The following is a 26,926-nucleotide window of genomic DNA, read 5'->3' on the forward strand; positions in this document are numbered from 1 at the left end:
TTAGCTCCCTGACCAGGGATTTAACCCGCACCCCCTGCATTGGAAGGCAAAGTCTTAACTACTGGACTGCCAGGGAAGTCACATTTTTAAAAAATTAAAAATAAATAAAAATAAAAATTAAAAGCCACTCCAGGTCAAGAGATAATAAATTGGCTGTAGGACCAGAAGGTATCAAATGCATATGACACATATATAATCAGCTCCTAAATCAACTTAAAAGAGAAGGCTTGCTAAAAATCTGTCTATTTAATCTTCAACAAACATTGGAGAATGTAGGGTAGGGTTTCTCAGCTCATATTTTCAGAAAAATCTACTGTTACTCACTACTTACCCTCCCTTCACAATATAACACTTTTATTAATTTTTTTTATTGGAGTATAGTTGCTTTAAAATGTGTTAGTTTCTGCTGTATAACAAAGTGAATCAGTTTTATGTATACAAACATCCACTCTTTTAGATGTCCTTCCCATTCAGGTCACCACATTAAGAAATAGAAAATCTGAACAGTTCCATTACTGATAAAAAGACTGAATTAGTAATTTAAAAACATCCCAACAAACAATAGTCCAGGATCAGATGGCTTAACTGATGAGTTCTACCAAACATTTAATAAAGAAGAATTACTACCAATCCTTGTCTAACTCTTCCAAAAAGTGGAAGACGAGGGAACACTTCTGAGCTCATCTTATGAGGCCAGCGTTACCCTAATATGAAATGCAGGCAAGGACACTACAAGAAAAGGAAATTACAGGCCAATTTTTCTGATAAGCATAAATACAGAAATCCTCAACAAAATACTAGCAAACCAAATTCAATAATACAGTAAAAGGATCATACAGTTAAGTGGGATTTATTCCAGCGATGCAAGGATGGTTCAACATCTGCAAATCAGTCAATGCAATACATCACAATAACATAATGGAGGATGAAAATCATATAATTATCTCAATAGACGCAGAAAAAGCATTTGACAAAATTCAACAGATCCAGTGGAGAATGGAACGGATATCCACTCTAGTATTCTGTATAGTCCATGGGGTCACAAAGAGTTGGACATGACTGTATGACTTTCACTTTTCACTTTAACATCCATTCATGATAAAATCTTTCAGCAAACTGAGTATAGAGAAAATATACTTCAACATAATAAAGGCCACATAAAACAAGCCCACAGTGGACATCATGCTCAGCGGTGAAAAGTTGAAAACTCTTCCTCTAAGATCAGGAACAAGATGAAGATACCCTTGTCACTTTTGATATACTACTGCAAGTCCTAGCCAGAGAAATTAGGCAAGGAAAAGAAGTAAAAGTATCCAAATCAGAAAGGAAGAAGTAAAACTTTCTCTATTTGTGGATGGTATTTTATAAATAGAAAACTATAAATACACCACCAAAAATACTGTTAGAGCTAACAAATGAATTCAGTAAAGCTGGAGGATACAAATTTAATACACAAAAATCAGTTGTGTTTCTACACACTAACAATGAACTATCAGAAAGAGAAGTTAGGAAAACAATCCTATGTACAATTGCATCAAAAAGAATAATATACCTACAAATAAATTTAACCAAATAGGTGAAAGATCTATACACTTAAAACTATAAGATAGAAGTGAAAGAAATTGAAGAAGATGAAAATAAATGAAAAGGTAATCTGTGCTCGTGAACTAGTAGGATTAATGTTGTTAAAATATCCATACTACCCAAAGCATTTTGGTAGGTATTTAATGCAATCTCTATCAAAGTTCCAATGTCATTTTCATAGACAAAGTATGGTAGTTGATGTAAATACAGGCATATAGATCAATGGATTAGAATAAAGAGCCCAGAAATAAACTCATGCATATATGGTCAATTAACTTTCCATAAAGGTGCCAAGAATATAGTGGGAAAAGGACAATATTTTCAATAAATGGTGTTAGGAAAACAGGGCAGCCAAATGCAAAAGAATGAAACTTGACTTCTCTCCTACACCCTACCCCACAGTCAACTCAAAATGGATTAAATATTTGAGCACAAGACCTGAAACCATAAAACTCCTAGAAGGAAACATAGGGGTAAGCTCCTTGACATTGGCAGTGATTTTTTTGGATTGGACACCATAGCAAAGGCAACAAAGGCAAAAATAAAGAAATGGGACTACGTCAATAAAAAGCTTCTGCATAGCAAAGGAAATCATCAACAAGAGGAACAGTTAGTTTACTGAATGAGAGAATGTTTGCAAATCATATATCTTGATAAGGGGTTAATGTCCAATATATGCGAAGGTTTCATACAAGTCAAAAGCAAAAAACCAAGCAATTGGATTTCAAAATGGACAGAGGAACTGTGTAGACATTTTCCCAAAAAAGGACATGCAAATGGCCATCAGTACAAGAAAAAGTGCTCAATGTGCCTAATCATCAGGGGTTAATGAGTTATGAGTTATCTGCTCATATCTGTTAGAATGGCTAGCATCAGAGGGACAAGAGATAAAAACTTGGTGAGAATGTGGAGAAAAGAGAACCCTCGCACCCTGTTGGTGGGAATATAAATTGGTGCAGCCACTATGGAAGAGAGTATGGAAGTTTTCCTCCAAATTAAATAGAACAATTATATGATCCAACAATCCCAATTCTGGATATAAATCCAAAGGAAATAAAAAAACAAGATACTGAAGATATTTTAAAAAAAAGGTACTGAAGATATATCTGCACCCCCATGTTTATTGGAGTACTATTCACAATATCCAGACTATGGAAACAACCTAAGTGCCCATCCACAGATAAATGGATAAGGGATATATGTTATACATAAGGACATATTTTTCTGAAATGGCAACCCTCTCCGGTATTCTTGCCTGAAAAATCCCATGGACAGATGAGCCTGGAGCGCTACAATCCAATGGATTTCAAAGAGTAAGACATGACTGAGCAAACATAATAAATATAAATAATACATAAAATAAATTTGTAATATGATTTAGCCATGAGAAAGAAGGAAATCCTGCCATTTGCAACAACATGGATGGACCTTGAGGGCATTATATTAAGTGAAGCAAGCTGGTCACAGAAAGGCAACTACTGCACTGCGTCACTTATATGTGGAATCTTAATTAAAAAAAAAGATTCCACTTACATGTGGAATCTCATAGAAACAGAGATTACAAAAGTGGTTGTCAGAATCTGCAGGTTGGGGGAAATAAGGAGAGGTTGGTAAAAGGCTACAAACTTTCAGCTATGAGATGAATAAGTTTACACTAAAACATGTGTAAACCATGTGTAAACACGGTGTAAAACATGGTGACTATAGTTGATAGCACTGTACAGTTGATTCTTGTACAACACAGGTTTGAACTGCATGGGTCCACATACACACATTTTTTTTAAAAATTAAGTACATATTACACAATCTGTGGTTGGTTGACTACTTGGCTGTGAAACTGCGGATACAGTAGCCTATTAAAATTATACTTTGATTTTCTACTGTGTGGGAGGTTGATGCCTCTAACTACCATATTGTTCAAGGGTCAACTGTATAATATAATTGAAATTTGCTGAGAGAATAGAACTTTAATGTTCTCACCGAAAAAACAAAAAGAAAGATCATTATGTGAGGTGATGGATATGTTAATTAATTAGGTGGTGGGAGTCTTTTCACAATGCATGCATATATCAAATCACCACCACGTATACTTTGTTCCTTACATTTCTATTTGTCAATTACATCTCAGTAAAACTGAAAAAAATCATGGCTTGATGATTCAAGATGAATGTATAGTTTAAAAGGAAAAATCATAGCAATAATAAGAATCATTCAAATGAGTGTTATCTTCAAAATAAAGAGACTCATATAGATAAATGAAATACAAATTACCCCCTAAGCACTTTTGGAATAGACATTTGTGGTTTTGCTTCATCAAAAAAACATTAAATCAATGCTGTTTATTTTAATATTATTAACTTTATACTTGTAACGTGTAGATTGGCTTAAATTTTATGGTTTTTTAAAGAACTTGTAGTCATACAGAATTTATGTCATATTTATATAAGCTACATTGTATTTATATTATATTCAAGTAATTTGTCAACACTGCTGCTGCTGCTGCTAAGTTGCTTCAGTCATGTCCGACTCTGCGCAACCCCATAGACGGCAGCCCACCAGGCTCCCCTATCCCTGGGATTCTCCAGGCAAGAACACTGGAGTGGGTTGCCATTTCCTTCTCCAATGCATGAAAGTGAAAAGTGAAAGTGAAGTTGCTCAGTCGGGTCCGATTCTTCGCAACCCATGGACTGGAGCCTACCAGGCTCCTCCGTCCATGGGGTTTTCCAGGCACTGGGTGCCATTTATTCTTTTTCCTTGAAGAGCAGTGTACTCCTTACTTAAGCTGGAAAGATGATGTAGTAGGGCCGTAAAAGAAATAAGGAGTGAATGGATTATGTCCAACACTCATATCTACATTTTAATCAATTAGGAATTTCAATTGCATGGGGGCGTTTGTTTTGTAAATGTTTCTCTGTGACTAGGGATGTTGAGTTGTGTCAAAAGTTCCTGTTTCATAATTGACCTTTGCCATCGTCAGCCTACAGAAAATGGGGTTTTAAGAAATCAGATGGGGTGGCCTGCTTTCAACACCCAGTACTGGTGACACAAGACCATGTCAGCTGCTAGAAAGGATTCCTGCTCACACTGGGACACGTAAGGAAGGTGAGGAGCTGTGCACCTGAGAAGACCATCTGTCAGCTTCTCCACAGTCTCCTCAACAATCTCATCGTTCCAAGCAGGCATCCTCAAGGAAAGCTGAATCTGTGACTTCTCTGCTCGGACTTCAGTCTGTTTTCATTGCGTCACTTTTTTGTACTAAGCTCATCTTTAAAATACTCATCATTTAAAACACACTTGTTTTTTGTGGCGCCAATATTGTACTTTTACATTTTCTTTAGGATCACGAAGGAATGCTGGTTGTGGTCTATGAACTCACAGAAATTATAAACCACCTTTGATGAAGGAATCCATCCATTTGAAGCGTGTGTTAAAGGGAAAAATAAGACAAATAAAGACATGGAGCTGCCTCAAAGGGATGAAATGGATGACGAGGTAAAAAAGAAGACCACGTCTCAACCACAAAGTAAGGCTTTTTGCTATAGGCTTATAGTTTCTAAATGGATGGCACAAATTCTTCTAAATGAATAAACTATAGATGTAAAAATGTTTAGTCTATTTGTGAACACTACACTTTTGAGAACTAATTTAATTATTCAAATTCGAAACCAGCATTTGCTAAACATTTGTAAAAGGCATGGCTTATTTGTTACCTTCTGTTGGTGATTTTTTTTTGTTTCACTTTTATCAGTTCCTCAGGACAGGGCTATGGTGCAAAAGGGATTTACCAGAAGTGAGCATTGATCAACAGTCTCATCTTAAAATACTTTTGCAAGTTGTTATGCAAAATCACAGTTGCAGAAAAATTGAGGTATTAAACAGATCAATTATGCTATCTCTAGTCCAGATTTTTTTAGCCCATTCTCTTTCACAGAGAAGGTTCTGTTTGTATGCATAGAGTAGCCAATACATGCTAAACTTCAGGCCTCTTACAACAAGTATGCCAGTATATCAGAGGAAAGTTTTCACTTATTTGCAATTTCTGTTAAATTGAAAATACAGTGGTGTCATTTCAGAAACTATAAGCAAAGATAACATTTAACTAATACCAAAATAGTACAATTTGCAACCTCACTTTCTACCCCTTCTTGTGTACCACGCACAGAAAAATAAGCTTATTAAAAAGGAAATTGCTTTTCTAAGAGAGATGTCTGTTGCATGCTTTATTTTTTGAATATAAATAAATAATTTAAAAATATTTTTTAATTTTTTAAATTTTTATTGGAGTAGAGTTGATTTGTTACTACAATGTTGTGCTAGGTTCAGGTGTACAGCAGAGTGAGGCAGTTATACACACGGCCACTCTTTTTTAGATTCTTTTCCCATATGGGCCATTACAGAGTATTGAAAAGAGTTCTCCTTATTAGTTATCTATTTTATATATAGTAGTGTGTATATCTGCATTCTTGTTTCTTTTCTTTTTTTAGTAGTTTTTCTAAGCTTACTCTGAGTTTGCTATAACAGGATGAAATAAATCATTTGCTTTGGAAAATTTTTCTTTTTTGTTTTTCCTGTGGGCTTTGAGTTGCTCTTGGACACTTTTTTGTAGTTAAGAACATAAACTTTTGTGTTGGGCGCTAAGATTTGGATCCAGGTTCCTTTGCTTGCAGGTCCTGAGACAGTGGGCAGGAGATTTGAAGGCTCTTTTCCTCCTCGGTCAGATGGGGTTGAGTTGTGCATACCTCATGCTTTGTGATGCAAATGATAAGTGTTGGTTATCTTTGATATGAACCTGCCCTCAATGTGGGAGACCCAGGTTCAATCCCTGGTTCGGGGAGATCCCCCTGAAGAAGGGAATGTTTAACCACTCCATTATTTTTGCCTGGAGAATTCCATGGACAGAAGAGCCTGAGGGGCTACATATAGTCCATGGGATCACAAAGAGTTGGACATGACTGAGCGACTTTGATCTATTAGCATTATGGGGTTTATTTATTTTTTTTTTTGTAATGATCTGTTGTTTGCTAATATTTGTACGTTTAAATCTTGAGTTTCCAAGGTATCTTAATATGTTTGGGCTAAATGGTACACAAAAATACTCAGACTGAGTGTCTTATAAATGACAGAAATTTATTTCTCACAGTTTTGGAGGGTGTGAAGTCTTATATCATGGTAGTGATGAATTTGGTGTTTGATGAGAGCTTGCTTCCTGGTTCATAGATGGCTATCTTATTGCTATATCCTCTCACAGCAGAAGGGGCAAGAGAGTTTCCTGGGGCTTCTTTTATAAGGGTACTATTCATGTTCTTAAGGTTTCTATATTCATGACTTCATCACCTTCCAAGGTTCCACCTCCCTATGTAACCACCATCACATAGGGATTGGGTTTAAACATATGAATTTTAGAGGGACAGAAACATTCATTGTATAGGAAAGGTTAGCAACTTTGTTCTCCTATATGCTGTGTGTGTTGAATAACAATGGCTTGTTTGAAGTACTGATGTACTAATTTCCTCACATACCTTTAAAAAAGAATTATTTGGGAAAAATAAATAAATATGTTTAAAAAAAGCTTATTAGATACTGGATAAATGAAACCTTAAAAATTTACCTATTTACTTTATAAAGTCTTATTTCTGTATTTCCATAAATTACATTTTATATAAATAAGTGATATGCAAAAAGATTTAGACGTAAATCTGAGAATATTTTTCTAGTCTGAGTGTACTAGAGAAAAATTTATATCATATGACGTACAACATTGTTTCTTTGAAAAGCTTACCAGTGGATCTAAATAAGATGAAAATATCATCAGGGAACATTTTTCATAGACTGTGGGTATAAACATTTCAGAGCAGATTCAGGTTCTATGCTCTGGTGGCTCAGTAGTAAAGAACCTGCCTGCCAGTTTAAGAGACCCTGATTTGATCACTGGGTCGGGAAGAGCTCTTAGAGAAGCAAACGGCAATCCACTCCAGTGTTCTTGTTTGGGAAACCCCATGAACAGAGGAGCCTGGCAGGCTATAATCCATGAGGTCAAAAATGGTTGGACACTACTTAGCAACTAAACAACAATACCTCTGCTCTAGCTACCATTTAAGGATGCTGTGTCAGTTAGAGTCTCAATGTGAAAGAAATGGCACATTCAAATTAAAATAATTCAAGGAAGATTTATGAATAAGGGTACTATTGTAAAGGTGTGAGCAGAGAGGGAACTGAAAGGGACCTCTGGGCTGTCATATTCCAGGCCTGAGAACCATGAGTAGAGAGAGGTAACCGGAACCAAGGGAGAGGGAATCACGTAGAACAGACTACATTAGAGGAAGAATGAGCTTATGCTGAGGGACACAGACTCAGATAGCCCTTCTGTCGAGAATAAATTCCCTCACCTCATCCCCTGCTTCTGCTCTCCTGCAGGACTTCCCTTCTGGCCAAACCCAAGGAAAGCCAAAGGGCACAGGAGCCTGTTAGAATAGTCCATTCTTAGCCTTCTATTAAAATGAATAAAAAAAAAAAAAAAAAAGAATTAGTCCATTCAGATCAACCTCCCAGGGTTGAGAGCAGAACAGAGGGTGACAGAAAATGGATCTTAAGGAGCAAACAGAAGATAGCTACACACATGCTGACATTATAAAATCTAGAATTCATTTTTTCTTGTTATATCCATTGGTGGCAAGTGTTTCTCTGGTGGCTCAGATGGTAAAGAATCTGCCTGTAATGCAGGAGACCTGGGTTTGATCCCTGGGTCAGGAAGATCCCCTGGAGAAGGACTTGGCTACCCACTCCAGTATTCTTGCCTAGAGAATTCTGGAAAGAGTGGCCTGGCGGGCTACAGTCCATGGAGTCGCAAAGAGTCGGACATGACTGAGCAACTAGCACTATTCATAAAATAGAGTTAGAGCTTTATAAACATGCAATAGAATCCTTAGAGGAATTGTAAAGCAACTTTTTCAACAGTAGGATAAAAGAACAAAGCTTAAATTCCATGTTCGGTTTTTTAAAAAAGTCTTTTAAAGCTACACCAGGGCTAGAGACAAATTCCAAAACCTCGTTATACCTGGCGTCAACCTCTAAAATGTTCTCTCCGTGCCCTGAGCTCCCTCAAGTTCCACTTGGGGCTTACGTTGGTTATTTATTCATTCGTTATTTAACAGATATCAATAGTAATAAGTAGAATGGTCACAATCTCCACTGTGAATCTGAGAATGTTTTTCAAAATTTATGGTTTAGTAGGTAAGTAGTTTAAAGGATGTAAAGAAAGATTTAAATAGTTTATAGGGATTTTCCTGGTGGTCCAGCGCTTAAGAGTCTGCCTTCCAATACAGGGTACACTGGTTCGATCCCTGGTCAGCAAACTAAGATCCTGCATGCTGCATGGTGTGGCCCAAAAAAAAAAAAAATGTTTTTAAACTTAAATAATTTATAAGTCTGTGTACATAAAGGCAATCATCCAGAATAACAGAACCACATGCTCATCAAAAGTCCAAATTAATATTTAAGCACAAAATTTGGGAGAATTCACAGAGTAGCCATTTATGTACTAAAAAGCCACAGACATTTTAGGCAGTGTACTTTCCCCTCTCCGAAGAAGATCAAACCAGTTAGCCTTGAGGGAAATCAATCCTCAATATTCCTTGGAAGGACTGATACTGAAGCTGAAGCTCCAGTATTTTGTTTATCTGATGTGAAAAATCTGACTCATTGGAAAAGTCCCTGATGCTGGGAAAGATTGAGGGCAGAGAAGAGGGCGTCAGAGGATGAGATGACTGAATGGCATCACTGATGCAATGGGCATGAACTTGGGCAAATTTTAGGAGATGGTGAGGGACAGGGAAGTCTGGAGTGCTGCAGTCCATTGGGTTGCAAAGAGTTGGACATGACTGAGTGACTGAACAACAACAACAACAACTTCCTCTCTTATTTAAGAAGGATTTTTATCTTAAACATTAGTTATCCAGGTCTGGGAAAATGTATCCAAATATAATTAGTGAGACAAAGAATAAGTGGCTACAGAAGGCAATGGTATCCCACTCCAGTACTCTTGCCTGGAAAATCCCATGGATGAAGGAGCCTGGTAGACTGCAGTCCATAGGGTCGCTAAGAGTCAGACACAACTGAATGACTTCACTTTCACGCATTGGAGAAGGAAATGGCAACCCACTCCAGTGTTCTTGCCTGGACAATCCCAGGGACGGGGGAGCCTGGTGGGTTGCCATCTGTGGGGTCGCACAGAGTCAGACACAACTGAAGTGACTTAGCAGCAGTAACAGCAGCAGCAGCAGCAGCAGCAGCAGCAGCAGCAGCAGCAGAATCTAGAAAGTGCTGTCCATCACAGTAGCTAAAGAGCTGTCTGCAATAATGGAAATGTTCTATTCTGTACTGACTGATACATTAGATACTAATAAGCACTAGTTATTATGGTGACATGTCAGTAATGAGACTGATGAACTGAATTTTAAAATCTGCTTAATTTTAATTAATTTAAATTTAAAGAGCCACATGTGGCTACAGTAAGAACAAGATGTATGAGGTGGGGCTTGCTGAATACAAGTTGATTCATTTAATCTCATTTCCCTTTTCTACAGAGGTAATAACAGTTATTTATTTACTCATGCAACATCATGGGCCCAGCAGGATGTCAAATAGAGAGGAAATTAAAGATAGGTTATATGAAAATAACAAGTGTTAACAAAGAAGTGGAAAATTTGGAACACTTATGCGTTGCTGTGTGAATGTAAAGTAGAGCAGCTGTTGTGGAAAACAGTATAATGATCCCAGAAGAAATAAAATTACCATTTTGTTATTGTTCAGTCACTAAGTTGTGTCCAACTCTTTGAGATCCTGTGGACTGCAGCATGCCAGGCTTCCCTGTCCTTCAATATCTCCTGGAGTTTGCTCAGATTCATGTCCATTGACACATCCACAACTGAGCATCATTTTTGCTTTGGCCCAGCAGCTTCGTTCTTTCTGGAGCTCTTAGTAATTGCCCTTTGCTCTTCCCTCCTTGCATATTAGATAGCTTCTGACCTGGGGGCTCATCTTCCTACATTATATCATTTTGCCTTTTCATGCTGCTCATGGGGTTCTCATGGCAAGAATGCTGCAGTGGTTTGCCATTCCCTCCTCCAGTGGACCACGTTTTGTCAGAACTCTCCACTAGGACCCATCCATCTTGGGTAGCCCTACACAGCATGGCTTATAGCTTCACTGAGCTATGCAAGCCCCTTTGCCACGACAAGGCTGTGATCCATGAAGGGGAGAATTACCATATGATCCAGCAATTCCACTTCTGGGTCTCTACCTCAGAAAAATGAAGGCAGAGACTGAAAAAAAATATTCAGTCTTTAAAAGGAAGATTTTGACACATGTTATAACATGCATAAACCTTGAAGCTATTATACAGACTGAAATAAGCCAGTTATAAAAGGGCAAATATTGCACGGTTTTACTTATTTGTGGTCTCTACAGTAGTCAGAGACAGAAAGTAAAGTGGTGGGTGCTAGGGACTAGGGAGAGGGGGAATGAGGAGTTAGTGTTTAATGGCTACAGAGTTGTCAGTTAGGGAAAATGAAAAAGTGCTGGAAATGGATGGTGGTGGTTGCACAACGTGAGTGTACGGAATGTAACCGAACTTCTCATTTTTTAAATGGCCACAATGGTACGTGTTATGTCACATGTATTTTATTGCAGTTTTAAAAAGATAGGTTAAACACCTGTCCTCAAGGAATTTGAAAATTAGCATAGAAAAGAGAAATGGGAGCTGGTGATTGCTACATGGTGTAGGGATATAAAATGGCTATTTATAATATTGTATGAAAGGAGAGATTGCTCTATAGCAGAGATTGGCAGAATGTCATAAATCAACTATAATTTTAAAAAGTGAAATGAAATGACTGTTTATAGATGATCTTCTAACACAGAGACTGAATGGGTTTAAGAGCCCTTCCCGTGAGGGATGGCAGTGGTACACAAGATGATGTACGCAGTATCCAGGGGGTGAGCCTTTATGTGGCAGTGGTGCCCTTCTTCAAGTGCTTGCCCTGCTTTATCTTAGCTTTACCCTAAAGTACTAATGGATTCAAGAATCCAGACTGGAGGGAGACTTCCCTGGTGATCCAGTGGTTAAGACGCCATGCTGTCATTGCAGGGGACTCGGGTTCCCTGGTCAGGGAGGGAATTAAGATACTCCCTTGCAGTGCAGTACAGCCAAAAGATAAATAAAGAAGAATAAAAAAAATCTAGACTGGAGGTGAAAGCCACATCTCCAGAAAAATGTCTGTAAATATAGAAGACCTATCTGGGAGCCTTGCCAGGGTGGTCAGGCCAAGTGCAGAGAACCAGATCAGTCTAGATCTTGCCATTATCAATATCTGCATCTATTCATAGTCTGCTCTCTGACAACCAACTTTTTTTTTTCAACTGAATCTCTCTAACCACTCCCCTCCCAACTGCAGCAATTTCTTGATACCCTGGATCTTCTGATCCATAGACCTAATATCCTTTCACATGGCCTCATAACTATCATTCATGTCCTCTCTTCTCTCCTTACTCGGTTTAGATGCCATGGTCCTGAATTATGGTTATTCCCTTGCACAGAGCCTCAACACTCTGGTCCCTGTCGCCTCTATCATATTCATCTGGCAGCTCCAAACTCTGATTATCTCTGGACCTCTGCCTAATTTTATTGGTGCCCAAGTAGACACCTGAGGTTCATGAAAACACAACTATACCAACTGGTCTCCCTTCACATTCATGATCCCCGATTTCAAATGAACTCTTAGTACCACTTAACCATCTGACTATATTTTCAAAGTCCATTTGCTCTCTCCCTGACCCAAGATGCTATTTCCTACTTTCCCCTCTCTTCTCAAACTTCCTCTTACTCCTCACTCTCAGCTGATGACCTTCCTTCTTCATTGATAATACATGTTCCTGTTTCCACATTCAGTAGCATCTGTACCCGTACCTGCCTCCCCCTCTGCTGCCATGAGGGGAGAAACCTATCTTCTCTTTTTATTCCCAGCTTTCCATCTGTGCACTGGATTCCACCTCTGCTCATCGAGAGATGAGCTCGAGATTTCATCTCTCTGCTCAAGAGCACTGCTTTGGCAATTATCCCTTTTCTCTTCTGTCTTGTCACCTTTTACTTGTCTTCTGGCTCATAACTATGAGCGTACAAATATGTATATTTTCTAATTAAAAAAAATTCTCCCTTGACCATACATTTCCTTCCAGCTATTGCCACCTCTCTCTGGGCTCCTCAGAAGTATTGGTCATCACACACCACTGAACCCTTATCAATTTTGCCATCAACCTCCGTATGGCTAAGCCCATTGCTCAGTTTTCATTCCTAATTTTACCCACTTTAGCAGCCTTTGATAGAATTGACCACTCTTGAAATATTTTTTTCATTTGGCTTCTGGAACATTCTTCATCAGTTTACCTCCTATCTCACTGATTACACTTTCTCATTTTCCTTTCTTGTTCTTCATCTTCCTGACCTCTAAACTTTGTAGTACCCTATGACTCAGACTTCAGACATCTAAATTCTGTGTGCTGAAGACTTCCAGATTGAAACCATCATCCCAGACTCACCAGTCCAACTGATATTCTTGAAAACTTAAGACTCCAAACTTCAAGTGTCCAAAATGGAGCTGTTAGTCCTCACAAACCTCCCCTCCCCTCCCCCAACCCCCACAATTTGTTTCCCAGGCAGTCTCCTCATCTCGGTCTAAGGAACTTCTTTCCTTTAGTTGCTCCAAGGAAAACCCTTGACTCATCCTTGACTCCTCTCTCTCTCCCTCCACATCCAATTAATCAGTCAGTCCTCTCAGCCCCTCCTTGGGTATAAATCCAGAATCTGTCCAGTTCTCACCAGTTCCACTGTCATGGCTTTGTGTCAATCCGGGTTTTCTGCAGAAACAGAACCAATAGGAGATACATCTATATCCAGAGACTGAGATAGAAGGAATTGGCACACGTGATTATGGAGGCTGAACAGTCCCAAGATCTGCAGATGACAAGCTGGAATGCAGAAAAGTTGGTGGTATAGTTCTAGTCTGAGTCCAAGGGCCTGAGAAGGAGGAAAGCAAATGGCTTAAGTTTCAGTTTGAGGTCAAGTCTGAAGTCAGGAGAAAACTAATGTCCTAGTTCAAAGACAGGCAGGCCTAGGGAGAACAAATGCTGTCTTATCCTGCCTTTTGTTCTGTTCAGGCCTTCAACAGCTTGGATGAGGCCCACCAACACTGAGGAGTGCAATCTGCTTTGCTCAGTCCATGGATTCAGATGTTAATCTCATCTAGAAACACCCTCACAGATGTACAGAGGGTTAAACAGAATAATGTTTAACCAAATACCTGAGCAACCCCAGCCCAGTCGACACATAAAATTAATCATCACGGCTTCCTAACTGGCTGGCCTACTTCCATTCTTGTCCCTTAATCTATTCTCAATACAACAGTAGACTAAACAAACAAAAAAAGCCACATCAGGTTACTCCTCTGTTAAAAAATTTCCAATGTCTTCCCTTCTTAATCAAAGTAAAAATTAAAAACTATCAAGCCCACCAAGGCTCTACATGCTCTACTCCCCACCCACTCTCACCAGTTATCACTCTTCCCCATTTTCTTTCCCTACCACACTGGTATTGCTCCAGGAAGTCAAGCATGCTCCTACATGCTTGACATCTGAGAGCCCTAACATCTGCAGATTCCTCAGCTTGAAATGGTCAAAATAGGTGGGCGGTCCTAAGATGGCGGAGGAATAGGACGGGTAGACCACTTTCTCCCCCACATATTCATGAAAAGAACATTTGAATGCTGAGCAAATTCCACAAAACAACTTCTGAGTGTTGGCAGAGGACATCAGGCACCCAGAAAGGCAGCCCATTGTCTTCGAAAAGAGATGGAGAAGTCTTGAGGCTACTATAAGAATAAGACTAAAGATTCATCTCGATATATGGCAAAACCAGTACAATATTGTAAAGTTAAAAAATAAAATAAAATAAAAAAGAATAAGACTAAAACCACTGGCAGGAGGCTTAAATTCAAAACCTGAGAACACCAGAGAACTCCTGACTCCAGGGAACATTAATCGATAAGAGCTCATCCAAAAGCCTCCATACCTACACTGAAACCAAGCACCACCCAAGAGCCAACAAGTTCCAGAGCAAGACATACCATGCAAATTCTCCAGCAACACAGGAACATAGCACTGAGCTTCAATATAGAGGCTGCCCAAAGTCACACCAAACCCAAAGACATATCAAAACTCACTACTGGACACTTCATTGCACTCCAGAGAGAAGAAATCCAGCTCCACCTACCAGAACACTGACACAAGCTTCTCTAACCAGGAAACCTTGACAAGTCACCCATCCAACCCCACCCACAGTGAGGAACCTCCACAATAAAGAGGAACCACAAACTGCCAGAACACAGAAAGGCCACCCCAAACACAGCAATCTAAACAAGATGAAAAGGCAGAGAAATACAGAGCAGGTAAAGGAACAGGTAAATGGTAAAGGAGCAGGTAAATGCCCACCAAACCAAAGAGGAAGAGATAGGGAATCTACCTGAAAAAGAATTCAGAATAATGATAGTGAAAATGATCCAAAATCTTGAAAACAAAATGGGAGTTACAGATAAATAACTTGGAGACAAGGATTGAGAAGATGCAAGAAATGTTTAACAAGGACCTAGAAGAAATAAAAAAGATTCAATATATAATGAATAATGCAATAAATGAGATAAAAAACACTCTGGAAGGAACCAACAATAGAATAACAGAGGCAGAAGATAGGATAAGTGAGGTAGAAGATAGAATGGTAGAAATAAATGAAGCAGAGAGGAAAAAAGAGAATTAAAAGAAATGAGGACAACCTCAGAGACCTCTGGGACAATGTTAAACACCCTAACATTCAAATCATATGAGTCCCAGAAGAAGAAGAAAAAAAGAAAGACCATGAGAAAATACTTGAGGAGATAATAGTTGAAAACTATGGCAACTCATTCCAGTATTCTTACCTGGAGAATCCCATGAATGGAGGAGCCTGGTTGGCTACAGTCCACGGGGTCACAAAGAGTCAGACACAATGGAGCGACTTCACTTTCCCTAAAATGGGGAAGGAAATAGTCACCCAAGTCCAAGAAACCCAAAGAGTCCCAAACAGGATAAACCCAAGACAAAACACCCCAAGACACATATTAATCAAATTAACAAAGATCAAACACAAAGAATAAATATTAAAAGCAGCAAAGGAAAAATAACAAATAACACACAAGGGGATTCCCATAAGGATAACAGCTGATCTTTCAACAGAAACTCTTCAGGCCAGAAGGGAATGGCAGGACATACTAAAGTAATGAAAGAGAAAAACCCACAATCCAGGTTACTGTACCCAGCAAAGATCTCATTCAAATATGAGGAAGATATCAAAAGCTTTACAGACAAGCAAAAGCTGAGAGAATTCAGCATCATCAAACCAACCCTCCAACAAATGCTAAAGGATCTTCTCTAGACCAGAAACACAGAAAGGGTGTATAAATTCGAACCCAAAACAACAAAGTAAATGGCAACGGGATCATCAGTTCAGTTCAGTTCAGTCACTCAGTTGTGTCCAACTCATTGCGACCCCATGAATAGCAGCACACCAGGCCTCCCTGTCCATCACCATCTCCCGGAGCTTGCTCAAACTCATGTCCATCGAGTCGGTGATGCCATCCAGCCATCTCATCCTCTGTCATCCCCTTCTCCTCCTGCCCCCAATCCCTCCCAGCATCAGAGTCTTTTCCAATGAGTCAACTCTTCGCATGAGGTGGCCAAAGTACTGGGGTTTCAGCTTTAGCATCAGTCCTTCCAATGAACATCCAGGACTAATCTCCTTTAGAATGGACTGGTTGGACCTCCTTGCAGTCCAAGGGACTCTCAAGAGTCTTCTCCAACACCACAGTTCAAAAGCATCAATTCTTCAGCGTTCAGCCTTCGTCACAGTCAACTCTCACATCCATAAATGACCACTGGAAAAACCATAGCCTTGACTGCTGGATCTTTGTTGGCAAAGTAATGTCTCTGCTTCTTAATATGCTATCTAGGTTGGTCATAACTTTCCTTCCAAGGAGTAAGCGTCTTTTAATTTCATGGCTGAAATCACCATCTGCACTGATTTTGGAGCCCCCCAAAATAAAGTATGACAGTATTTCCACTGTTTCCCCATCTATTTGCGATGAAGTGATGGGACCAGATGCCATGATCTTCGTTTTCTGAATGTTGAGCTTTAAGCCAACTTTTTCATTCTCCTCTTTCACTTTCAACAAGAGGCTTTTTAGTTCCTCTTCACTTTCTGCCATAAGGGTGGTGTCATCTGCATATCTGAGGTTATTGATATTTCTCCCGACAATCTTGATTCCAGCTTGTGCTTCTTCCAGCCCAGTGTTTCTCATGATGTACTCTGCATATAAGTTAAATAAGCAGGGTGACAATATACAGCCTTGACGTACTCCTTTTCCTATTTGGAACCAGTCTGTTGTTCCATGTCCAGTTCTAACTGTTGCTTCCTGACCTGCATATATTTTTCTCAAGAGGCAGGTCAGGTGGTCTGGTGTTCCCATCTCTTTCAGTCATACTTATCAATAATTACCTTAAATGTAAATAGGTTGAATGCCCCAACCCAAAGACAAAGACTGGCTGAATGGATACAAAAATAAGACCCCTATACATGTTGTCTACAAGAGACCCACCTCAAAACAAAGGACACATACAGACTGAAAGTGAATCGCTGGAAAAAGATATTCCACACAAATAGAAACCAAAAGAAAGCAGGAGTAGCAATATTCCTATCAGATAAAATAGACTAAAATAAAGGTTGTGAAAAGAGACAAAGAAAGACACTACATAATGATCAAAGGATCAATCCAAGAAGAAGATATAACAATTATAAATATATATGCACCCAACATAAGAGCACCACAATATGTAAGGCAAATGCTAACAAGTATGAAAGGGGAAATTAACAATAACACAATAATAGTAGGAGACTTTAATACCCCACTCACACCTATGGATAGATCAACTAAACAGAAAATTAACAAGGAAACACAAACTTTAAATCATACAGTAGACCAGTTAGACCTAATTGATATCTATAGGACATTTCACCCCAAAACACTGAATTTCACCTTTTTCTCAAGTGCACATGGAACCTTCTCCAGGATAGATCACATCCTGGGCCATAAATCTAGCCTTGGTAAGTTAAAAAAAACTTAAATCATTCCAAGCATCTTCTCTGACCACAATGCAGTAAGATTAGATGTCAATTACAGGAGAAAAACTATTTAAAATTCCAACATATGGAGACTGAACAACACGCTGCTAAATAACCAGCAAATCACAGAAGAAATCAAAAAAGAAATCAAAATATGCATAGAAATGAATGAAAATGAAAACACAACAACCCAAAACCTATGGGACACTGTAAAATTAGTGCTAAGGGGAAGGTTCATCTTCCAGGCTTATCTCAAGAAACAAGAAAAAAGTCAACTAAATAACCTAACTTTACACCTAAAGCAACTAGAAAATGAAGAAATGAAGAACCCCAAGGTTAGTAGAAGGAAAGAAATCTTAAAACTTAGGGCAGAAATAAATGCACAAGAAACAAAAGAGACAAGAGCAAAAATCAACAAAGCTAAAAGCTGGTTTTTTGAGAAGATAAATAAAATTGACAAACAATTAGCCAGACTCATCAAGAAACAAAGGGAGAAAAATCAAATCAACAAAATTAGAAATGAAAATGGAGAAATCACAACAGATAACACAAAAATACAAAGGATCATAAGAGACTACTATATCAGCAACTATATGCCAATAAAATGGGCAACTTGGAAGAAATGGACAAATTCTTAGAAAAGTACAACTTTCCAAAACTGACCCAAGAAGAAATAGAAAAGCTTAACACACCCATCACAAGCACAGAAATTGAAACTATAATCAGAAATCTTCCAGCAAACAAAAGCCCAGGACCAGACAGCTTCACAGCTGAATTCTACCAAAAATTTAGAGAAGAGCTAACACCTATATTACTCAAACTCTTCCAGAAAATTGCAGAGGAAGATAAATTTCCAAACTCATTCTCTGAGGCCACCATCACCCTAATACCCAAATCAGACAAAGATGCCACACAAAAAGAAAACTACAGGCCAATATCACTGATGAACATAGATGCAAAAATCCTTAACAAAATTCTAGCAATCAGAATCCAACAACATATTAAAAAGATCACGTATCATGAACAAGTGGGCTTTATCCCAGAGATGCAAGGATTCTTCAATATCTACAAATCAATCAACGTAATACACCACATTAACAAATTGAAAGATAAAAACCATATGATTATCTCAATAGATGCAGAGAAAGCCTTTGACAAAATTCAGCATCCATTTATGATAAAAACTCTCCAGAAAGCAGGAATAGAAGGAACATACCTCAACATAATAAAAGCTACATATGACAAACCCACAGCAAACATTATCTTCAATGGTGAAAAATTGAAAACATTTCCCCTAAAGTCAGGAACAAGGCAAGGGTGCCCACTCTCACTACTACTATTCAACATAGTTTTGGAAGTTTTGGCCACAGCAATCAGAGCAGAAAAAGAAATAAAAGGGATCCAGATTGGAAAAGAAGAAGTAAAACTCTCACTGTTTGCAGATGACATGATCCTCTACATAGAAAACCCTAAAGACTCCACCAGAAAATTACTAGAACTAATCAATGAATATGCTTCCCTGGTGGCTCAGAGGTTAAAGCGTCTGCCTGCAATGCGGGAGACCTGGGTTTGATCCCTGGGTCAGGAAGATCCCCTGGAGAAGGAAATGGCAACCCACTCCAGTATTCTTGCCTGGAGAATCCCATGGATGGAGGAGCCTGGAGGGCTACAGTCCATGGGGTTGCAAAGAGTCTGACATGGCTGAACAACTTCACTCACTCAATCAATGAATATAGTAAAGTTGCAGGATATAAAATTAACACACAGAAATCCCTTGCATTCCTATACACTAACAATGAGAAAACAGAAAGAGAAACTAAGGAAACAATTCCATTCATCATTGCAACAAAAAGAATAAAATACTTAGGAATATATCTACCTAAAAAAACAAAAGACCTGTATATAGAAAACTATAAACTCTGATGAAAGAAATCAAAGAGGACACAAATAGATGGAGAAATATATCATGTTCATGGACTGGAAGAATCAATATAGTGAAAATGAGTATACTACCCAAAGCAATCTATAATTCAATGCAATCCCTATCAAGCTACCAATGGTATTTTTCACAGAACTAGAACAAATAATTTCACAATTTGTATGGAAATACAAAAAAACCTCGAATAGCCAAAGCAATCTTGAGAAAGAAGAATGGAACTGGAGGAATCAACCTGTCTGACTTCAGGCTATACTACAAAGCTACAGTCATCAAGATAGTATGGTACTGCACAAAGACAGAAATATAGATCAAAGGAACAAAATAGAAAGCCCAGAGACAAATCCACACACCTATGGACACCTTAGTTTTCACAAAGGAGGCAAGAATATACAATGGAGAAAAGACAATCTCTTTAACAAGTGGTGCTGGGAAAACTGGTCAACCACTTGTAAAAGAATGAAACTAGAACACTTTCTAACACCATACACAAAAATAAATTCAAAGTGGATTAAAGATCTAAATGTAAGACCAGAAACTATAAAACTCCCAGAGGAAAACATAGGCAAAACACTCTCCACATAAATCACAGCAGGATCCTCTATGACTCACCTCCCAGAGTAATGGAAATAAAAGCAAAAATAAACAAATGGGACCTAATTAAACTTAAAAGCTTTTGCACAATGAAGGAAACTATAAGCAAGGTGAAAAGACAGCCTTCAGAATGGGAGAAAATAATAGCAAATGAAGCAACAGACAAAGAATTAATCTCAAAAATATACAAGCAACTCCTGCAGCCCAATTCCAGAAAAATAAACGACCCAATCAAAAAATGGGCCAAAGAACTAAATAGACATTTCTCCAAAGAAGACATACAGATGGCTAACAAACACATGAAAAGATGCTCAACATCACTCATTATCAGAGAAATGTAAATCAAAACCACAATGAGGTACCATTTTATGCCAGTCAGAATGGATGCTATCCAAAAGTCTACAAACAATAAATGCTGGAGAGGGTGTGGAGAAAAGGGAACCCTCTTACACTGTTGGTGGGAATGCAAACTAGTACAGCCACTATGGAGAACAGTGTGGAGATTCCTTAAAAAGCTGAAAATAGAACTGCCATATGACCCAGTAAACTCAATGCTGGCATACACACCAAGGTAACCAGAATTGAAAGAGACATGTGTACCCCAGTGTTCATCACAGTACTGTTTATAATAGCCAGGAAATGGAAGCAACCTAGATGTCCATCAGCAGACATGGATAAGAAAGCTGTGGTACATAGACACAATGGAATATTACTCAGCCATTAAAAAGAATACATTTGAATCAGTTCTAATGAGGTGGATGAAACTGGAGCCTATTATACAGAGTGAAGTAAGTCAGGAAGAAAAACATCAATACAGTATACTAACGCATATATTCGGAATTTAGAAAGATAGTAACGATAACCCTATATGCAAGACAGCAAAAAAGACACAGATGTCTAGAACAGTCTTTTGGACTCTGTGGGAGAGGGCAAGGGTGGAATGATTTGGGAGAATGGCATTGAAACATGTATATTATCATATGTGAAACGGATCGCCAGTCCAGGTTCAATGCATGGGACAGGGTTGCTTGGGGCTGGTGCACTGGGAGGACCTAGAGGGATGGGATAGGGAGGTAGGTGGGAGGGGGGTTCAAGATGGGGAACACATGTACACCTGTGGCTGATTCATGGCACTGTATGGCAAAACCACTACAATATTGTAAAGTAATTAGCTTCCAATTAAAATGAATAAATTTATTTTTAAAAAAGAAAAAAAACAAAGTTTTCCACAGAAACAAACAACAACAACAAAAACAAAAAACAAACAACAACAAAAAAGAAATGGTCAAAATACCTACATTGCTTCCTCCCTAAACTGTTTTATCTTAGATGCCTTTGCATTAAACCAATTTTCTTCAGTTCTTATAGCATCCCTCATGTCTCTTACTTTGCTTCACCTTTAAAATGAACTTTATTATTTTATTTATTTATGGCTACATCTGGTCTTAGTTGCAGCACCCAGGATTTTTCATTTTGGTGCCTAGACTTCTCTCTAACTATGGCTCATGGGTTCCAGAATGCGTGGATTGTGTAGTTGTGGTGAGTAGGTTTAGTTGCTCCACAGCATGTGGTATCTTCCCAGAGCAGGGATCGAATCTGTCTCCCCTGAATTGGAAGGCACATTCTTTTTTTTAATTGTTTTATTAATTTTAATTGGAGACTAATTACAATATTGTGTTGTTTTGCCATACGTTGACATGACTCAGCCATGGGTGTACATGTGTCCCCCTGTCTCGAACCCCTTCCCCTCCCCCCTCCCCATCCCTTCCCTCCAGGTTGTCCCAGTGCACAGCTTTTGAATGCCCTGTTTCATGCATCAAGTTTGGACTGGTCATCTATTTCACATATGGTAATATACATGTTTCAATGCTATTCTCTCAAATCATCCCACCCTACCTTCTGCCACAGAGTCCAAAACTGTGTTCTTTACATTGGTGTCTCTTTTGCTGTCTTGCATCTGTGTCTCTTTTGCTGTCTTGCTGTCTTGTTACCATCTTTCTAAATTCCATATGTATGCGTTAATATACTGTATTGGTGCTTTTCTTTCTGACTTACTTCACTGTGTATAATAGGCTCCAGTTTCATCCACCTCATTAGAACTGACTCAAATGCTTTCTTTTTAATATCTGAGTAATATTCCATTGTGTATATGTGTCACAACTTTCTTATCCATTTGTCTGCTGATGGACATCTAGGTTGCTTCCATGTCCTATCTACTGTAAACAGCAGAAGGCACATTCTTAACCACTGGACCCCCAGGGAAGTCCCTAAACTTAGTTTTTTTTTCAAATGGTTTTAGATTTACAGAAAAAAAATTACAAAGATAATAAGAGAGTTTTCGTAAATCTTGTTCCCATTTTCTCCTATTATTATCATTGTACAATTAAGTATGGTACATCATCATAACTCATGTACTAATCTTGATATTGTAACAGAAGTCCATACTTTATTCATATTGCCTTAGTTTTTACAGAAAAGCCTTTCCCGGTCCCAGGATCCCATCCAGGATCCCACATATATTTAGTTGTCAGGTTTCCTTAGGATGCTCTAGGCTGTATCAGTTTTTCACACTTTCTTTGTTTTTTATAATATTCACAGCTTTTAGAAATATTCAGTTCAGTTAAGTTCAGTAGCTCAGTCGTGTCTGACTCTTTGCGACCCCATGGACTGCAGTAGGCCAGGCTTCCCTGTCCATCACCAACTCCCAGAGCTTAATCAAACTCATGTCCATCCAGTTGGTAATGCCTTCCAACCATCTCATCCTCTGTCATCCCCTTCTCCTTCTGCCTTCAGTCTTTCCCAGCATCAGGGTCTTTTCAAATGAGTCAGTTCTCCGCATCAGTTGGCCAAAGTATTGGAGTTTCAGCTTCAGCCTAGTTTGTAATCTAATACTACTTTGTCTTGCTGTTCAAATTGCTCCCCCTCTGGCTGTGGAAGCTCTTTCGGTTGACTCTGCATTTCTTTGACATTCCCCATCAACGAAGATCTATTTCATCCCCCTTCTTGAGCATTTTCTAACTTTTAAGCCTCAGGCTTATTCAATATACCACTAATCTCACATGACAAGCACTTTATCTGTCGATCTTTCCTCACTGGAATTCCAGGTCTTTGCGGGTAATGTCTTGGCGGTGCTTTAGACCACATAGCATCCTCATCGCCTGTGTGGACGCTGGGTTGGTACTGAATGAGTGAACGAGCCGGACTGGTGTTTAAAAGCTCACTGGAAAGGGGTGAATTAGAGTGAGTTCTGGGAAGAAGATACTCAGCCTCGGGGTGACTCGCAGCCTCCCTGCCGGCCGCCTACAGGGTAGGGACAGGTGCAGGGCCGGCCACAGTCACCTCCGCACTGAGAACCGCGCGGGAAACACACCGGCACGGCCTGCAAACGTCACCAGCGCGGGGGGATCCCCGGGGAAAATCCAGCGCCTTTGAGCCACCCCCGCCACCCGGCTTCCAGGGGGCCCTCCAAGGAAGAGGAGGCTAGGGAACGCGGTGAAGTGCCCCGGGCGGCACACTTCGCGGCTGATCCTCGTCGCCCCCGCGCGGAGCATCCGGGGCGCACGTGAGTGAGAGGAGGCTGGAGGGGGTCGGCCCCGCTGCCCGGGGTCCGGAAAGCACACGCTCAAGGCGGGGAGGGGCGGGGCGGGGAGCTGGGGCCGTCGCCCGGGGGCGGGGCCTGGTCCCCAGCTGTGGGTGCTTCCGACGCCCGCGGGGCCGGGCGGGCGCCCAGATGCGGCGGCGGCGGCGCGGAGCTCGGGCGGCCCGGGAGGAGCCGCGGGAGGCGCCGGGAGCCCATCCACCGGGAGTCGAGCCGCAGGTTTCCACCCGCGCTGGGACGCGCGCCCACTGGAGCCGGCTCCTGGGGTCGCCCGCGCGGTCCCGTTCCTGGTTCGTGTTCCTCTCCTTGGGGCTCTTTTTCTCTCTTTCAGGAGAGGCTGAGCGCTGTAGGCGTGCGGCCGCAGGGGTACTCGCTCGCTCGGGGACGCGAGGGATGCCTTCGGGGAGGGAGCGCCTCGGGTCCCTCGCCGCCTGTTCACGTCGGGGGACACCTCTAATTCTGAGAGGAGTGATTGTTTTTTCCACCTAATGGACAAGGTCTGCGCATTTAGGGCTTCTTAGAAATTATTTCACTGACACCTGTTGGTAGGCTTCTTTTATACGGTATCCACCCAAGACTGCTTTTGTTTTTTCAGTCGAAAGGCTGAAGTTTGGGGGGATTGTGTTTGTTTTTGGAATTAGAAGGGGCATGATTTCGATCACCTCTTCACTTCCTATTAGGCTGCACTTTCTAACCAGCTTGGCAGTATGACTCAGGAGCCAAGAAATACAGAGAAGTCGTACTGACTTGAAATATTTCCTTCCCAGCCTACAGAAGACTTTTTTTCCCCTTCTTCTTCTTTTTAGTAGAATGGAGACAAGAGATAGTTGCAGCGCCTAGGTGCTCCACACCGTCCAGAGAGGGAATTCTAGGCTTGGCTCGCACTGCTCAAGATCTGTATTACTTCCGGTGATTCTCACGCACTTGTTGAAGCCGTTTCTCAGCAAAGGGAGGAGTTGTTATTTCGGGTATCCAAAAATGAGTCATAGAGCTGCTCTCTTACATGTGAGACTTCGTTAATGAACTTTTGAAAAGTGAGGTTTGCTCTGGCTGTATTTAAAATGAGATTAAGATGTGAAATGCAGGCGCTGATAAACTGGAAATGGTTGTAAAGGAAGTAATAGTTTAAAGTTTTGTTTCCAAGAGCGCCTGGATGGTACAGCACACCAGCTAGGCTCACCAGGCTGATGGAAGATAACCATTAAAATCATGTGCTTTGCCACAGAGGCCCCAAGAGAAATTTAATTTCGTTATTCAATAACTGGTTTGTTACTGCTTCTGCTGGGATGGGGTGGTGGAAACATGTCATGTTACATAGTAATTGTATGTCACGCTGAATCGAAATCTTCTGGACAGTTTGTCTTTATAAATTAGTGCCATGTAAAAAATTGTGAAGATGGTGGATACCCCTTGGAGCTGAGAAATTAAAATGTTCAAGCTGGTAAGTCCTATTGCAGCTGGATAGAGATACAGTAGAGATGTGGACAGCATCACTGTTGGAGTTGAGTTGAATTCAACCCAGCAAACAGTTATTGGACACCTTCTCTGTGCCAGTGTCTTTATCGAACTCTGGTTATATAATTGATAATAAGACAGGATCTTGCTGACAAGAACCCTAATGACCAGTGTAGAAGGCTGGCAAATCCCCTAGAAAATCCAGTAGAAGATGAGTGCAATGACAGACCTATGCTCACAGTTGAGCCTCTGTCCCAATATGACTGAAGTTCCTGCAGCTCTGGGATTCTGAATGAAGAGGATCATCATTGCTGGAAGAATGATGAGGATTTGAGTTTAATCATCTACTTTTCTTTGAAGGCAGCCTGTTGAGCTCATTCAGTCAGTGTTTCATTCAATAAGTGATTTTAAAACATATTAATAAGAAAGGCATGGTTTTTAGAGTGTATTTTTTAATTAATCACATTTCAAATTATCTAGTAATCATGTAAAAATAAGCCCAACCTGTTATTACCCCTAGATAACCACAGACATTTTAAAGTGACTAATTAATGGCAATGGCACCCCACTCCAGTACTCTTGCCTGGAAAATCCCATGGATGGAGGAGCCTGATGGGCTGCAGTCCATGGGGTCACTAAGAGTCAGACACGACTGAGCGACTTCACTTTCACTTTTCACTTTCATGCATTGGAGAAGGAAATGGCAACCCACTCCAGTGTTCTTGCCTGGAGAATCCCAGGGACAGGGGAGCCTGATGGGCTGCCGTCTATGGGGTCACACAGAGTCGGACACGACTGAAGCAACTTAGCAGCAGCAGAAACATTACAACACCATATTGAAACAACTTTCTGATCATTGTTTTTACAGTTCAGATCAATCTTTTCTAACACATTATAGCTGTATAACTCAACATGAGTAAATCCACTGTTGGGACTGAAATCTGCTGAAGTACTTTTTGGAGCTAATACCAAAATAGATCCAGTTTTTTCCAATTCTGTAAGATATCCACCAAGTAAGGGAAACAGTGCTAAATTTGACACAAATTTTTCTTAATTTCCATATTTTGTTTCTCTTTCAAGAGCCTCAAAATTACTTTTTCTGTGAGAAAATATTGAGTGTGATCTTCATCATTGTGCTCCTTGAATTTGGCACAGGCTTTGTCATGATAAGTTTTAGGGAGTAGGCATCGATTAAATAATGAAGCTTAATGTAAGAGGAGGATTAGTCATCCAATGGAGGGATAGATGACCCAGCAGAAGGATCAGCCTGTTCAGGGTGGACACTGGCTGGGGAGAGGGTTGGAGACAGACTGGGTCAGATCACATAGGCCCATATGTCATGTAAGAGGTTTGAGTTTATCCTATAAAGGACTTTAATCATGTGAATGATATTATCAGATTCATCTGTGTTTGGAAAAGCCAACTTTGACTCAAGATAGAGAATAGGTTGGATGAGCGTGGCACTGGCCGTTGGGTGACATGGAGGAGATTGTTGGAATAG

The 26,926-nt window shown here is 40.0% G+C and overlaps 1 protein-coding gene across 3 annotated transcripts in view; it reads left to right on the top strand.

The window, feature by feature from the left end:
- Nucleotides 1–23,800: 23,800 nt before the first annotated feature.
- The window catches only part of STX11 (syntaxin 11), a 31,729-nt gene continuing 28,603 nt past the window's right edge, over nucleotides 23,801–26,926 (top strand). Inside the window, exon 1 of one of the 3 annotated variants that reach the window (XM_070795593.1) lies at nucleotides 23,801–23,934. The gene's annotated coding sequence lies outside the window, so the exon portion shown is untranslated. Of the gene's footprint in view, nucleotides 23,935–24,073; nucleotides 24,261–24,330; nucleotides 25,412–26,926 lie in introns of those variants that run through there. The other 2 variants (XM_019967550.2, XM_070795594.1) reach the window with 2 other exon arrangements.

The sequence above is a fragment of the Bos indicus genome, chromosome 9 (genome assembly GCF_029378745.1).
Source record: "Bos indicus isolate NIAB-ARS_2022 breed Sahiwal x Tharparkar chromosome 9, NIAB-ARS_B.indTharparkar_mat_pri_1.0, whole genome shotgun sequence".
NCBI classification, from domain to species: domain Eukaryota; kingdom Metazoa; phylum Chordata; class Mammalia; order Artiodactyla; family Bovidae; genus Bos; species Bos indicus.